We start from the raw sequence: 14370 nt of genomic DNA, 5'->3' as shown, positions 1-14370 counted from the left end.
ACGTGTATTTCAATATTCTACCTTCACAAAAGAATCTTTTGAATGAACAACTCTTTTGAGAGACGCAAAGCAGCCAAGACGGCGTGGGAGTTGCCAGTTTGGCGATCATATTTTTTTTTCCTTTCTGTTCTCTGTTTTGATACTCCTTGACTTCGCTTTTATCTATTATCTTCATCTAAGAAGTGGACGCTAAAGGAGAAATTCAGACGATGTTATTAAGTTATCGGCATTGCTTGCCGCATAATTTGTTTTTATTCGTCATATTAAACTTTGCGTTAAAATTCGTCCGATTTGGTTATTTAGGTAGGAGATATTTGACCATAAGATGAAATGTTCTTAAAGTCGTTGGTAAGTAAAGTATTTATATTATAAAAATTTTTAGTAATTTTGTTTATTTATTTTACATTCAAGAAACGAAACAGTTTTATACCGCAACGCGTAATATATGAAGTTAGAAACAATGTTTCTTAATCATACTTATATTGCAATAGTTCATAATTATCAAGTGATATATTTATTGTAAGCAATAAACTGCAAATGTTCATACTTATGAAATACAATATTGATGTTTTTAACTGCAAATGTTCATTATTATCAAATAATATATTGTAAATGACTTCTGAAACTGTTTGTAATTATCAAATGTTATAATGTAAATGAATGATGCAAATGTTCATAACTATCAAACAATGCATTGCAAATGACTTCTGAAACTGTTCATAATTATCAAATGCTATAATTTAAATGAATGATGCAAATGTTCATAATTATCAAACAATGCATTGCAAATGAATTCTGAAACTGTTCGTAATTATCAAATGCTGTAATGTAAATGAATGATGCAAATGTTCATAATTATCAAACAATGCATTGCAAATGAATTCTGAAACTGTTCGTAATTATCAAATGCTGTAATGTAAATGAATGATGCAAATGTTCATAATTATCAAACAATGCATTGCAAATGAAATCTGAAACTGTTCATAATTATCAACTGCTATATTGAAATGAATGACGCAAATGTTAACATTTATGAAATACTATATTGCAAATTAAATGTAAAATGTAGCATTCAGACGCCATTATTAGAAAAATAAAATGAACGAAAATTTTAAAAAATTATTAAGAAAAATTAAATTATTAAAAATGTGTGTACTGCTTAAATCGCTTAGTATGTTAAGCAATTATAATTTGATACAAAAGTTAAACATTTAATGTTATTTCTAATTGTAACGCTGCGGAAACCAGTAGCTTGAGAGATAAAGGAAGGATAATATTATATTGCTTGCAGTAAGAACAATTTCCAAGATGCTTAAATGATAAATGCATAGTAGCGTAATACTATAATGCAGTGTCAAGTCACGTAATGTAACCAAGCATACAGAAATTTTGGATAGACTCTGATAAAAACGCTGCTAGTGTCAATATAAAAATCTAAAACATATTCGATACAATTTATTTAATTCTGCCAATTCTATGTGCAATTTACTAGATGAAAGATCTTAGTTTATGCATGTAATTCATAATGAATGTTGTACTGTTTGTAATATAATTACACATATCGTAACTTATTGCAAAATATGGCAAAAACTCAGAATTTAATAATTTATTTGTACGCTAAAAAATCCAGAAATACTAAATTTGTTTATAGAAAATTTGTAGAAACTCAGTTTGCTCATAAGAAGACCATTGCAAAATTATGTTAGTTTCAAATTACGAACTTGTTCGTCGTAAATCAACATATCTGTCTGCAACATACCATTGCAAAATTATGCTAGTTTCAAATTACTAACTTGTTCAACGTAAATCAACATATCTGTTGTGTCTCATTAATTTTAATCCTACTTCAATTTTACTGCAGTTATCTACGTTTATTCACAATAAAATATATTTTAGCTTTGGTTTTTCAAAAGCATGATATTGCAGTCATGCATTTATTGGAAATTTAAATCATAATTTTTTAATATTTTTTCTTTACTATTTCTGTCGGTTTTTTTTTTTTTTTACAATTAGCTAGAATTTGGGCAGCAGCTTTATAGCGGAGTGAATTCCCGCGAACATTTAGAGGAATTTTAGGAAATTTTCTGATTAAGCGAATATGAGATTTATAAGCAATATACATGTGACTATCATATTTCTAAGCAAATATCTAATAAATCGGCGAACTTTGAAATTACTTTTAAATGCCGTTATAATTATTAGATTATTATATTTTGATTTCTACTATAATTATTGGATTATTATTTATCATTATTTTTAAAATTCTATTATTTTTAAACTCTGCTATAATTATTGGATTATTAGTTTTTAATTATTCGGTTGTTATTATTTTTTAAATTATATTATAATTATTGGATTATTACTTATTATTATTCTTTAAATTCTACTGCAATTATATTATTCTATTGTAATTACTATCATAATTGATTGCATTTAAAGCAAATTTTTCCTCTTTTCATTACAATTTCCGCAAAAATATACTTCAGAATAATATTATTCTAAAATCCAAACTGAACTATGAATACCGCAAATTTTGTTGGATTTATTTTAAATACAAATCTGGACATTATATAAAGTCATCCACCATTGCCTCTTAATGCCGGCAAGCACTTTCTATAATGTCTGTCTTAATGTAAAATAACGGTATTGAAAACATTTCCAGGATTTGAATGGTTTTTAAACACAAATTTCAGTTGCAATGCATAATGCAATTTGTGTTTTAATTGCGTACTAGTGTTCTGTGTTATTTCTCTAGTTCTGGTTCACATTCCTAGTTCTCAAAATGTGACGGTTAATCACGTACCACGAAATGTTTCTGTTGTTAGAGCAAAATTATCGGTATAAATCCCGGTCACGGAAGTTTTGCGATTTTAGATACTCACTTGGCAACTACCACGTGGATTTTGCTTGCTTTTTCTGCGATAAAATCCCTGACCTAATTATCAGAGCCCATGGTATTAAAAACTATTATTTTCTGAAGAATGATTGCATAGCGCAAGTTAACTATTTTTTTTTCGAAAGCACATTTGTATAATTATTATTCGAATTCTTTTTCTCCATAAAATTTATTGAAACTTTTAATTAGGAATTAGTACATTTTATTCAGTGCCATATCTGTGCACTAAGTTATCTCCCGTTCATGCTCAATGGAAATTTTGCGCGCAATAATTCGTTTCTGAGAATGATTGGAAAATATTTTCGCAGAGAAAATAAGCTTCTTGTTTTTTGTTGTAATAAATATATCGGAATCGATAGTAAAGAAGTCGAAGATTGATCCCAACAAAGCAACTTTGCGAACTGCTTCGTTTTCAATCGTTTTGTCCAGTAATACTGCTATGTATTAATGGTTTTGGTTTATTTAATTATGGCTAAGCACACTAGGGCTATCTGCCGAAGGTGATGAATGCCTTCGCGAAGGACTTTCTAAAGGAAACTATCTCGTGTATAAGTTGCACATGGGAAAAACCACGAAAGCGCCCATGCAGCCAGCCCTTCCAGGGATTCGAGTCTCGGACCGAACTACCAGTGTTCAGTGACTGTACTACTCGACCGCTGGTGGGCACCTTTGTATTAATGAATACGGTGGTATATAGCAGAAGCCAAATGCAGAATGAAGGCATTCAGTCTAACAAAAAACTACACTCGAAAAGAAACTTTCATTATTGATTAGTTTGATCACCTTCTCAAACCGATAGGTCATTTAAGATTACAATTTAATAAAAAAAATATTTCATCATGATCTAAATATTCCGTATTATATTTTAACGAGAACTTTAAATTGGTTTGGTTTGGTTTATTTAATTACGGCAAAGCACACGAGGGCTATCTGCCTAAGGGGAGGAATGCCTTCGTGGAGGACTTTCTAAGGGAACTGGCTCGTATATACGTTACGCATGGGGAAAACCACGAAAACGCCCATGCAGTCAACACGTTCGCGGGATTCGAACCTCGGACCAAACTACCAGTGTTCAGCGAACTTTACCGCTCGGCCGCTGGTGGGCATAAGACTTTAAAAAAAAAGGGGAAGGCTTGGCTAGCAAGCAGATGTCAAAAATAACACTCGTAATGTACACACACACACACATAACGAAAAACCCCGAAAACGCTTATGACGCCAACCCGATCGCCGGTATTCGAACCCCGGACCAAACTACCAGTATTCAGGGATTTTACCGCTGCGGCACTTGTGGGCATATCCTTTGTTAGATTTTTCTTTCTATCGCCATTATTTTGTTTGCGGAGCTTAATATTTTTAAGATAAGGGGTATCCCGATGAAAAACATCTTCTTGAGTATGACTACCATATGAATGCCTATAATACTATGATTAGAGTATTTCAACTATTTACTAGAAAATTAAATAACTTACAGAAGAAATATTTTAATATACGTAAATAATACGTTATTAACATTGAACTGCTTATAACAATAATCAGATTATTTTTGTAATGCATATTTCGTGGAAATTATTCACTTAATTAAATTTAATTAACTATATCGCCATAAATATTGAGATTTACATAATTTATTTCACATGATACCTACTACTGAAATATTCAGCTCCCACATTTTTATTGGCGTTTTTGGCAATCTGTTATACTATTACAATTATATGTTATGGGTATCCAAATATCTTACATCTCATCTGTGCTAAGTTAATTCTGCAGGTGTTATTTATTTGTATTTAAATTATTTTCCATCAAAGCGGATCTAATTCCTCAGCATTATTCATTAGACAGATGTTTAAGTAAAATATCTGAAGCTTTAATTATTAATATGGAAAGATATGCTTTCAAATCCGGACTTTAACATTATTATCGCAACGATGGAGCGTTAATAGAATTGCCAAACCTCAAATAAAATTTTCCGTGTTGCATAGAATCGATTCTCTACAAACTTCTCAAGGCTTTATAATAAAATTTCGGTTAGAATAACAATAATAACATAAATTTGATAATCAATAACTTGCAATTATCTGATTTACCGAAATTATTTTTTAAAAAATCTGAAAGCTTTCGGATTTTACATTACGTTAATAGGGGCGTTTTTTTAACGTTTTGTGTGTTACCTTTATTTATTAAATACCATGTTCTTCGCACTTAAACCATAAAATTCAGTTAACAGCAATATCGCAAAGTAATTTTAAAATGAGCATATCTTTAGAATTTCGGATACACAGTCTCGCGCGCTAAAGATAAAAAAAGTGTTTTTATTTGTCGTTCAGTGTTGCCATTGCTCGCTTTGAAATCGTTGAGTGTGTTAATCAAAATTTGTTAAATTTTTACAAAATAGGAAACAGATAATAAAACAAATTCCCGACTCCAAATTTGGGCTTCCAGATGCCCATATTCGGTTGGAAACATATGTTGTTCAAAATTGATGGCTCTAAGTTCCATTATTTTTTCACAATGCCAAAACATACGGACACTCACGCAGATTTTTCATTATTTATTTTCTTTAAATATAATACAGGGCGATAATATTTGGTGGCAATAATTTGAAAAGTGATACAGCCGTTTATAGTGATTCGACGCAAAATATCGAGACTACAGCCCTTCTGGGCTAACGCCCGTTTGGACTATTAATTAAGACTATGCAATAGTTATTAAACAGTTATTGAAAAGTTACAAATTATTTAATGATTACTTAATAATTATAAATAAGTAAACATAGTTGTGTAAAATAATTTCAAAGCATTTCGTATACCATTAAAAGCTGTCTGTGTACTCAGTGATCAGTCACAACTGACACTCTAGAAAACACTGGCATGTTTTACTTGTATATTGAAGAACTGTGTAAAAGTATATGTCTATGGAATTCGTGTAAAAATAAAGAAATGGATAATGATTGTTCAACGGATACCGATGGCAAGGTTAAAAAACGATTTGCCGCTAAAAACTTTAATTCAGTTTCTGCTAAAAGCAGATTTTACTAGTACATTTACCATCTATAAAAGGAAATACGAAATTAATTACAGCAACAAAAATTCTTTTTAATATCATGTATCTATTGAGATTGCTAAGAAATTTGCTTTCTAGCTACCTACTGTAATGAACATGCATAATATAATAGCTCAAGGATCTCAATGCCAAATAAAATGGATCTGTTTAAAGAATATCTTTCCTCGGTACTTTTCCGTTTTGACGGCGCATACGATAAAGTCGCCAATAATGGTTTAACTGATGCCAGACGGAATATCTTTGTTGGTAACCTTTTACGCCTCAGTTTCAAAACAAGTTGAAGCCATTTCTTATCAGATTGTTTCTTTCAATACTGGCATACAATAATATAGAATTTTTACACGATATTTAAATTCTATCCCCTAAGACAATTCACGGTAATAAGTCAATTAGTTCTAAGTCAATTAGAACGCAATTACACCGCTCATCCGAAGGCGAAATCAAGTGTTAAATTCATCAATTCTAATGAGAATGCACTAGCGAAGTAAAGCACTGCGGTTTTACATAATTTCTGAGTAAGCTATTCGTACGAATTGAAATAATTCTTGCATTTAAACTTGTATTCCAAATTAAGATTTAACTTGAAATTAATGTAGATAATTACTGAGCGAATTAGATTTTAGTAGCGTAGTTTACGTGAGATGAGATCACTTGGGGTCACGTGATACGAACCGGCGAATCAGGATATTGAACCATGAAATCATAGTAAATTCTTAAATTAATGTCTTTTTACAAATTTATTGTCTTTATTTATTGGCTTTTTACAAAATTTTAAACCATATTAAAATGTTTATGCCTTCAAAATAAAAAAAAATTCTTAGAATTAACATTTTTTATGTGTATACTGTATGTTGTCGCCAACAAAGTCTGCTTGGCGAGATTTGCGCCGGCGAAACGGAAAAGTACCCTTTCCTCTAGATCAGCGGTTCTCAAACTTCTGATTAACTTGTACCATTAAACAAAAATTGAAAACCTTTAGTACCACCACTACAAAGTACTACCATCGCCACCACTCTTGAACAAAGCTCACATCGCATAAATTTACGAGTGGTAAAGAAAGAACTCAGTCAGGATGTTGGGGTTTTAATTTTTGAATTTAGTAGTTAAAACTACTTTGCTTCTTTGCGTACCACCAGTGGTATGCATACCACCGGTTGAGAACCCTTGCTCTAGGATAGGTAAATTACTGGCATTGGAAGTGGGAGGTGATTTACTTTCCAAAATGGAAAAATATTGTAAATGCGTTTGAATCGAATTCTAAAACACCTTCTTGTTTGTTAAAAATGACATTTTTTTTATTTGTGCCTACGAATACAAATACAAACTCTGATTGCATCAACTGTTTTCAAAACGCCAAATCAGAATATTTATCGATTAATTAATTGAAAAGTATTTGTAAGAGGGAAATGCATCGGAAATAAGAATGTTGACCATATCCAAAGCAGCATTTTTAGTCAGAACTCCATTTTTGTTGATGGATTGTTCTGTTTGTAAACATCGCAAGGACTGTACGAAGTAAATTAACGTACTAGATTGGTACATTGCGAAAGGAGTGTAATAACTCCACAGCGCGCATTTTAAGTATGTTAGTTGTTACATATCTGAAACAAAATCATACAAACAAATGTCGAAACTCATTATTTCCATGCCAACGCAAATACTGTTATGAAATGTTTCTGCTTTAAGTGTGACTCTGTTTCTACTTTTCTCTCAATCATAAAAGAATATAACCAAAATCGATAACGCAGTAGCTTTGAGCTTGATACATAATACAGGTATTCTTTGTTTCTGCCAATAAATTTATTCAAAAACTAGTTATATTATTTTCGAGGATATAAAAGCTGTTCGCAGACTCTTTAAACGATATTTTATTGTATTTACAGAAATATTTTACCTAAACGTTTTGTGTTTTAAATGTTCTATTTGATAAACATAGCGTACAACGTAATTTCTATAAGACAATAAGGCTTTTTGTAGTATCGGTTGGTTTTGTTGGTTTATTTAATTATGGCAAAGCACGCTAGGGCTATCTGCCTAACGGGAGGGATTCCTTCGTGGAGGACTTTCTAAGGGAAACTGGCACGTATACACGTTACACATGGGGAAAACCACGAAAACGCCCCTGCAGCCAGCCCGTTCGCGGGATTCCAACCTCCTGTAGTATCGGAAGAGTTATTTTAGGCGATTTCACTTGAACAGCTTTTCGAAGTCCAAGGAAGGTTGTATATCGACGTTTGGACAATTCGTTTTTTAAAAGTCCAAAAGAGGAAAGTTCCATGGTTGATACACCAGGAGATTTAGTAGGGATTTGAGTGAAGGGTCTCTTGTTCCATTTTTTCCAGGAAATTAAGTGAAGTTTGATGTGTGGCTGTTTGCTTTGTCTTGATGTAGTTCTATTGATTGATGGGACTGTGGGTAAAGAGAAGGTATTTCACATTTGAAAAGTTGGTATAAAATATATTCCTGATAATATGTGGAGTTGATCGTAACTTTTTTCCTCCACACTCTTTACTTTTCATTTGCCATTATATGGAAAACCAACAAGTAACATAAATCCCTTTGAAAAATTTTCTTTCAATTCTATGAACCATGTTTTAATTGTTTCTCCTCTTTGACGATAATAAATGAATCTCTTTTTATTGCACTTATTATATTAACAAATTTATTTAAATGCCTCCAAGATTCATCTATTGTGATAACATTTTTGCAGTTTTGTCCGGATAAATGTTTCTCATGAAGAATTCTGCAACGCGCTCTGCAGAATTCTTCATGACAAACGCGATATGTCATGGAAAAAGATGATACACATTGGAATTTTTTTCGCATTTTAAATATTAAAATCAGCATTAATCACTTTTTTATAGTCAACAATGAACATTTTAGTGATTTAGTGATTTGAGGGATTTCTTTAACATTAAAGACCTCTTATCTTTGCAAAATTTTGATAGTTTTTAATTTGGATATGCATTTGGAACACGCCCATCAGCGACACTGGTAGTTCGGTCCGAGGTTCGAATCACGCGAACGGGCTGGCTGCATGGGCATTTTCGTGGTTTTCCCCATGTGTAACGTGTATACGATCCAGTTTCCCTTAGAACGTCCTCCACGAAGGCACCCCTTCCCTTCGGCAGATAGCCCTTGTGTGCTTTGCCATAATTAAATACACCAAACACCATTTGGAACACTTTTCCACTTTGAAGCCAAACTTTGGCGTTTTCTTCCTTTCTTGCTGCATTGATAATATTACCTATCGTAGCATTGGATATCGAAAAACCCATCGTTTTCATAGTGTTTCTGAATAACTAGACAAAAATAATTTTCTTCGCAAATGAGCACAAAGATAGCCTCCACTCCTTCTTTAAAAGCGGCATTTTGCGTGAAAACAACACTGACAAGTAACAGATGATAATTTATACTTTCAAAAATACAGTTGCAGTTCAAAAGCAGACGATGTTTTTGTAGCAAATCAAAAACGTCTACGTGCGAACAGCCTTTGTATATAACTGGCGAGGGTTACTGAATTTAAGCTACGTTTCCGGTTGAGTTTTCATTTCCGTCTTTCTGTTTTACCATGATTTCAGTATTTTTAGAGTTTTAATTCTGTAGCTGGACATGAAATGAAATCTATGTTTAATTTATCCTAAATTATTGCTGGCCTTATACATATGGTAGCCGGTCTTAACATAAATCAGGTAGTTGATATCAGTTCTGACAGTTCTCAGTTAACAATTTTTAACTTGCATAATCAAGCGTAAGCAAATAATTAATTAACAAACCTTCGAATTTTCAAGGTGTAACTAATTCTTGTACTAGAATGCATATATCGATCGCGCACAATTTATTATTAACTCCAGCACATTTGAAATATAATATACCATATTTAACGTTACCCATTTTCAACATAAGTTAACAAATTTACTGTATGTAGAAGTACAATTGCAGTTGGACACGGTTAAGTTAGCCAATGTATTGGATTTGTAAAATATGCCAACAGGTCTCTGTTCTTCAATATCTTGGAGCTGTTTTTCATGGCAACGTCTTTGACATATCATGTAGGACAATGTCTTGGATATGTCATCCAAAACAATCAAATCATTGTTGCCATTTTCCAATACAATTGCCATAAGGCGACGTACAGTTTCTTGCCAAAAGTTTGCAGTCTGCTTAAGATTATTATCACGTAGGATGGGACTGAAAACTTGAGCTTTCAAAGAATGAGAGACATTGAATGTCGCCAAATCTAAAGAGATATCTCCCGGGAAATGCATCAGACTTTCTTATGAGGGTGTTTAAACTCAGGTGTTTCATTCAAACCTACCCCGCATAAAAAGTTTTAAAATATCACTTCATCAAGGGATTCTAAATGTTTCATAAGGCATTCATTTTACGTCGGTTTGGAGCAAAACATATATCTGGGAGGTCGCAGAATTCCTTAATTGTCATACAGGACTTCTTGAAGATATTTTATTAAAGAAATGAAGCTCCTATAGTGAATCCAAAACACTGAATCCTTTACAAGTATCCAACTGTATTTATTATCGTGTGCAATTACACAGATTTGATGTAAAAGTTATATCATATTCTAATTACATATTTGATCCTCACAGCAGTGCTCCAAATATCCAAACAAAGTAGAATTACAGTTCATCCGAATGCTCTAAACATTTGGATAACTACTAATTCAGAAGTCAAACAACAAAAATCAGCGTTATACCTACAAAAATTTTTCACAGGACTAGTTTCGATGGTTTTACCGAACCATCATCTTCAGCTGCAAAACCGCAAATGAACAAGATAGGAAATAATGATTAGATAAGATAAGAAAGCCTGGACAAGAATAAGCAAGTGGCGCCATCTGTTGGCGAAACCAGAACTAAAACATAATTTCTCTAAAAGCCGAAGGCAAATTTGGATTGGAATTAGGATCGTTAAATAGAACAGAAAGATTTTTATGAATGTGAAATGCCTCTAGAAAATCCAGTTCTCCCATGGAAGATGTTTTTTGAATAATTTTGGCAGCAGAAAAATTGAAAGTGTGATTTTCGGACCAACAATGTTGGGCAACAGAAGACTTCTGTGTTTCCTTTTTTCTAACATATGCCTCATGTTCTTTGACGCGAAATTTTAAGGCTCTCTTAGTTTGGCCAATGTAAATTAAACCACACTGGCAAGGAATCCTATAAATACCCCAGGAATTCATATCCGGAATGGGGTCCTTGAGTATAGAAGTTGGAATTTTGATGGGAGAATAAACAACCCGAAAGTTAAATTTCTGCAAAATATGTGCAACATTATAGCTAATTGATGGAAAGAAGGGAATGACAACAGAATTTTTATAATCTCCTAAAATAAGAGTGTGCCTTTTAGTGTGTTGAGATGAGAATTTTTTAACTGCTTGATTAATAATGTTGGGTGAAAAGCCCCTGTCAATAGCTATTGCTTTTAAATAATTTAGTTCTTCATCAAGGGCTAGTTTGGAGGAGCAAACTTGAAGAGCACGGAAAACATAGGAATAAAATGAAGCTAACTTTTGTTTAGTCGGATGACATGATTTAAAGTGTGGTGGAAGGCGTGTTATTGTGTCTAATTTGGATAACTAGTTGTCTATTTACTAAAATCGCATTTTCCATAACTCTAATAGAGGAATTTTTTTAAGCAAAAATGATACAGTTAAGTAATTTTATTTTTCTATTAAAAAGTATAGAAATATATATATATATATATATATATCATTTATCGTTTGTTTTTTTACTTTACTTTAAATTATATGTATATATCATTTATCGTTTGTTTTTTTACTTTACTTTAAATTATATATATATATATATATACTAAATTTAAACAAATTTCTAAAATACATTGGTTTCTAGATTATTTTTTATAAAAAATTAATTTTTTTAATTCAATTTTTTTTAAAAGTTTAATTTAATACTTGACTTTACTTGCTTGTTTCTCAAAAGACTTCATTAGTATTTTCCTTTTAGAACTTTAATTCTTAAATGCTAATTTCTAAGAGTACCACTTTATTGGTATTTCTTTTTGGACTTCTTCACTTTTTACTTTTGGTTTTAACTTTTACCTTTGCCTGCATGAATGACGAAACACGAATTGAATGATTGGAGAGTTAGGTTTGGAGGCAACTTCCCCTTGATAAGTCTATCTTCTGCCTGCTCAACAGTCATTCACTTATGAATTTTAAAAAAAAAATTGTTTGGATTAATTTTAATTTGCTAAATTAGTGAATTTATTTTCATATATTGTTTTTGCACTTGATTTGCTTGTACTTCTGAATTTAAATGATATTGTAGATTAGTTCGAGAATTAAATCTTTTATATGTTTGCAAATTTTTTTTAAAAATTTTTTTAAAAATTATTTTGGCTTTAAATTTGCTTTTTTTAATTTTGGCTTTAAATTTGCTTTTTTTAATTTTGGCTTTAAATTTGCTTTTTTACTTTTATACGTGTTTGTTAAAATTTAAATTTAAATTTGTTTAAATTTAAATTTCATTTCTTGCAGCAATGGCGCAAAGAATTATTTAATTAAATTTGTATTTAAATTAAATTTATTTAATTAAATTCAATTTATTCTTATGAAACAATATATATGTATACTATATGTATATATTAGAATTATATATATATTTAGAGAAAATATATATTATATATATATAAATCCATTTCAGTAAAGAAAATCCATTTCAGTTCACCTAAGGCAAAAGAACAAATTCAACTTCTTACTATCACAGGAAATCTAAACGCATATAATCTCATTTTTGCTATGCAAACTTTAATATACAGAATCTATTTTTATCAACAAAATGATAACCTATTTGAATTAAAGTGAAATTAAACTAAGGCGTTTCGTAAGTAAACAAACTAAAACAATAAAATTACGAATGCAGATGGATTCAGAACAGAATTTTTTTCGTAGATTATGTGCGTATGTATGCATGTATCTCGCATAACTCAAAAACGAGTAGCTTCAGAACGTTGAAATTTTGTTTACTGGACTATTATAATATGTACTTGTGCACCTCCCCTTTTGGTTGCAATCGGTAGCACCAATATATATATATATATATATATATATATATATATATATATATATATCCACCTTGTTACTCGGGTGGGTGAGCTCAGTTATTTTAATCTTATATATTGGTAAATTGTGCATTTTTTTGCTTTAAAGATGAATGAATTGTGTTGTTTTTACTTCCGAGGTTAAGGTTTTCATGCCTTTAGTTAACCCTGCATGCAACAATTATAGAATTATGAACAATTGTTTAAGTGCAGCTAAGCCTAATTTTTGTTTATTATAGCAGCTGTATTTGTTTACATTTGAAAGCAAAATAGTGGATTTGTTGCCATCTAGAGAAACAAAGCTTCACAACAGCAAAGATAACGTCTTCTTGTATTATTGTGAATTAAATCATGCTTAATCCATTCTGAAATTAACATTTAAGTTATTAAATTATCTCATATAATCATTCAGAATAGCGTCGACAACGAATTAAGGCAGTTTACGCCTTCAGTGTCTTTTTGCTTTAGTGAGACCAAAAGTAAACTTTCAGTTCTTGCACGCTGGCCAAATTGCATGTTATTGCGTAGAAACTCTAATTTTAATTGTAAAAGTTGTTCTTGAAATTTTTTTAACTGTATTTATGTTTTATATTTTTCCATAGTTTTCACTTTTTAATAAAAGTATTTTGAAGTTTATGTATTTTTGCCTTGTCGCCAAGTGAGAACTGAATTAATTTAATGAGAAATATATCTCCTATGAAATAAGTTTAAATGAAATGCGAGAAAAGATGTGTATAATTTAATATTACGTACAAGGAAGTCATGTGGAGAATAAATCAAATTTTTTATTGTTAATAAAATAATTTGACCAAAAGTAAACTTTCAGTTCAGACCAAAAGTAAACTTAAAGTTATTGTTAATAAAATAATTTGACGCTTTTGTTAAAACAATAAATTGATTACAAATACAAAAATGACGCTAAGGCAAGTATTATATTGTCCATTTCTTACTTTATAACTATATGTCGATAAAAATAATTTATTTTATTTTGTATATGGAATAGATATACAAAATTTCAACATCTAGTTATAACATCTAGTTGTGCACCTCCTTTTTCATTTTTAATCGGCAGAACCAAACGTATCTATATATACAGCCACTCCCTTACCCAGCATAAAAGTATTTATCTGACCTTTATTTTCGCAAACATTGCTCGTAGTCATATACTTCCAAATACGGAAATGTTTTAAATGACGAAAATATTCATACTTCAGAAACGTCAAATTAAAAAAAATAATTTTCGATAAATAAGGAAATCAAACTTCTACAGCAGCGTCTCAAAACTTTTATACTCATTATGAAAAAATAAAATTAGCAGAAGTTTGAAACCC

General features: G+C 31.0%; 1 protein-coding gene across 3 annotated transcripts in view; it reads left to right on the top strand.

Moving 5' to 3' along the window:
* Positions 1–14370, top strand: part of LOC118183954 (heparan sulfate glucosamine 3-O-sulfotransferase 1-like) — a 522588-nt gene that overhangs the window by 266709 nt on the left and 241509 nt on the right. For 2 of the 3 annotated variants that reach the window (XM_035353571.2, XM_085824267.1), the window contains exon 1: positions 15–348. The exons of the other annotated variant lie outside the window; for it this stretch is intronic. The gene's annotated coding sequence lies outside the window, so the exon portion shown is untranslated. Of the gene's footprint in view, positions 1–14; positions 349–14370 lie in introns of those variants that run through there. 3 annotated transcript variants of the gene reach the window in all.

This window comes from Stegodyphus dumicola, chromosome 9, assembly GCF_044657685.1.
Source record: "Stegodyphus dumicola isolate Sdum_Otavi_A_Nest chromosome 9, ASM4465768v1".
Taxonomy (NCBI): domain Eukaryota; kingdom Metazoa; phylum Arthropoda; class Arachnida; order Araneae; family Eresidae; genus Stegodyphus; species Stegodyphus dumicola.
Note: the sequence above shows the minus strand (reverse complement) of the source record. Positions and strands in the feature narration are given on the sequence as shown.